Consider the following 3688-nt stretch of genomic DNA (forward strand, 5'->3'; position numbering starts at 1 on the left):
TTTTTAGTCTTTCATGAGAGTGTCTATTCATGTTTCCCTCACTTTTGCATTCTGTGAATTTAGATGATAACTAAGCAGCTCTTTAATTGACCTTGGAAGTGAGAAAAGTGAAAGGGAACACATTTACTAAGCACCTCTAAATGCCTGGCATTTTTAGGTAGTAATAAAGAAGTTGAAGGTAATGCTTGAATGCTTAAGAATACAATTTCACATAGGCCTTCAATTCCAAGTCTCTCTCTCTCTCTCTCTCCCCCTCCCTCCTTCCCTCCCTTTCTCTCTCTCTCTCTCTCTCTCTCTCTCTCTCTCTCTCTCTCTCTCCTTCTCAGTCCCTGTACGATCTTACGCAAATCACTTTTCAGTTTTTCTTATCTACAAAATGAGGTGGAATGACCTCTAAAAGCACTTCCTCCTCTAAGTCTATGATCCTATAATTCATACCCTAGATGTTCAACATGCTAATCTCTAATAATAATAATAATAATCATGTGTCAGTGACCCCGTAGCCTGTTTGTAAATGAGCTAAGTCCGCTTTTCTCTATCAAATAAATTACATTTTTTTCTATAGAAAATGAATATAGGCAATGATATTGAGATCTTCCCTATCATCACCCCCAGACTTTTACAACCCTAACCTGGAAAGAAAAGAAACTTGTTTTGGTTATTCATTCTTTGATGTATTTATTATGAAAAGGTTGACTGGTTAATTGAACAGTTTTATATCATGTTTCAAGCATTTTTTTCCACCCAAAAAGGGAAAATTCAGAGGTATAAGACTGAATAGAAATGTAAGCATGAAAAAAATCAGAGAGGGCTTTTACTGTTAAAAGCAAAATTATACAAATGACCTCACTTAAATTTTAATCTAAATTTTGTTTTTAAAATAAGTAACCATGATTATTTTCCCTTTTTTCGATTCTCAAGTGTCTTCTGTGATATCATTTAGAAGAAAATACTGGACATCTAGATACAGCTATTTCTGAGAAGCAATCAGATATAAAATATGCCTTTGTTTTTTTCTCTAGGCTACTTCTCTGTCCTTTGCATACCTTCATGTTTTCAAGTCTATTTCATGTCACTTAGTCAGTTTCAGGTTTGTTTTATTTTTTAAACAGGACTCCAATTCACATGCATACATCATGCATACATAGGTACATGCTTAACATGAATGCAGATAGTCATGACTTCATCCACAGATTGCAGCTCTTTATGCCTTAGTAAATATTCTTCATGATTTCACTGTTAAAAAAAAAGTTCATTGCCTTGCAACCAACCTTCTGGACATTAGCCTCTCTGAACTTAACTGAACTAATCATTGGATGATTGACACACAGTGTACAAGCAAGCCAGGACTCCATACTCAAAGGCTTTCTAGCTTGTTAGTCCTGCCAAAGCTTACCTTCCCCTGCTGTAGGCTTTTAGATGTAACCACCTCAGGTTGAAACATTAGGGGAGGACTTCCTCCTAATGTTACTTTATTTTTAGTCAGCATACAGTGTGACTGATCTGTAGATGCAGTTTTAATCATCCATGACATCATACCAAAGAATTGCTACTTTTCCCTAGACAATCAATAAACAGTTCATTAAGATTTGAAGAGAAGTCATATGTAAATAATGTATGTCATTTAAATGAGCAGACCAAATGATTCAATTTTTATTGTGTTGGAGTACAGGCATTATTAATATCCATCCATGTACCTTCTATATTTCAAATTTCAAAACATATTAAGATATTTAAGTGATTGAAAGAATAAGTTCAATTATAGATATATTCCTGAACTTACATAAGCCTCTGCTCTCATTATTCTCCCCTGCCTGCCCTCTGCTGGACCCTTAAAACCAAAAACAATACTATAGTATTGCAACAATTGTAATACGGGTATAAGAATTCAAGATTTGATATTTGTTTTCTGAAACTTTGACAAATATGCTAATACAGGATTTTCTGCACTCCAGATATACCTGTCAGATACTGGTGGAATGAGTATATTGCTTCATCTTGCCCAGAATAGAGTATTTTGGTTTCCAGAGTACATGAAAAGAACCCTGCCAAAACACCTAATTCATTATCACTTCTAAAATTCTCAGAGCTTGAGAAGATGCAGGAACAGGAAAAGTCTAATTAGATGATAAATCCATCAACTGAATCAGGCCCCGAATAACTGATAATTTACCTGATTAAAACTGTCATTCCATTAATTTCAAAATATAGTACATATGATAGCAAAACAATTTGTACCTATTTTATATTGTTTGCAAAATTCTTTGAATGATTTTGTTAATATATCCTCCCCTCTCCCCATCTCAAAAATATCCAGAGAAATTAGGTGACTTGACTAAGGTCACACTGAACCCAAATGAACAAATCCAAACCCCTAAATCCCCATTCCCCCAACGAGATTTCTGAGCCCAATGAACCATATATGCCTTTTTAAAATGGATGGTTACCAGAAATGAAAATAATTTTGTCATTCCTAAGGGCTCAGAAAGTCCAACCTTTAATTGAGTTTTATAACAAGAATGAATTATTCAAAGTCCTGAAGCATCTTTTCTAGTCTTTGTATTAATTTAAACCACTGTAATGACATAATTCCATCTGAAATACTATTAATTGACTAAAAAGATTTTGAGTCGGCTTTACTTTTTGTGGGACAAAAGGGAAGGTGCAGGTTTTTGAACACTGAAACCTAAACAAAGTACTCAGCATTTTTAAAGAAGGAAAACAAAACCAACCGAATCTTCCCTTCCGAGGTCCCTGGAAAGCTCGGTCTGACGTCTGAAGGTGTCCTAGACACTCCAGCTGGCCCTTCCTTGGCCAGAGCCTCGCACTTGAGGACAGGACAGATCCGGACAGACTCCCGGGTCATGTCTGCCTTTGGGGTCTCGGTGGGGAGGGGACTGGGTTCTAGAAAGGGCATTCAGCCGGTTTTGAATGAAGGTCGGAATGTCCACATCCCAGAGCTGGAAGGGACCTCAGGGGTTTCTGGTCCGACCTTTACCTGGATAAGAAGCCTCTCCTCTCGTACCCCAGACAGGTGGCCGTCCAGACAGGCACGCAGACAGACCTCCGGGGGGGAGCTCCCGACTGCCCAGGGAAGCCCATTCTGCTTTTGGAAAGCAAAACGATTTCAGTCCTCGGGTGGTTTTTCTTGTCGAGCCTAAGTTTGCCCTCATCGCTCCCGGTTCTACCCTCCAGGGGGGAAGGGGCGGAGAAGGGCGTTAAGCGGCACAAGGAGAGAAAACCAGGGGGTCTTAACCGGGGTAGGGGCTGGGATGCTTTTAACTGTTTGTTTTGCTAACTGTACTTCGCTCTAGTCGGCTCCCTTTGTTAATTCTCCGGGCTTTATTTCATGCATTTAAAAACCCGATTCTGGGAGGGGGGTCCAAGTGCTTCCCCAGCTTGCGGGAGGGGGGGTCCACGACACAAACAAGGCCGAGGGACCCTGAAGGAGACCAGTGGATGCCGCCAGAGCCGGCGATGGGTAGGAAGGGCGGCCCGCGTCGGGTGGCCCAAGGCTGGGGTCGGGGCTGCGGGCCCCCTCCAAGGCCTCAGGCAGCCTGCAGAGGCCCCCACCCCAGCCCAGTCCCAGCGCTGGGCCAGAGAGCGCCACCCGGCGGAGAGCCGGAGAGCGCTGGTGGAGGCCCCGCCCCCGAGCCCCATCTCCTCCCTCACTCCGGCCCGATCCACC

Source organism: Notamacropus eugenii, chromosome 1 (genome assembly GCF_028372415.1).
Source record: "Notamacropus eugenii isolate mMacEug1 chromosome 1, mMacEug1.pri_v2, whole genome shotgun sequence".
Classification (NCBI taxonomy): Eukaryota; Metazoa; Chordata; class Mammalia; order Diprotodontia; family Macropodidae; genus Notamacropus; species Notamacropus eugenii.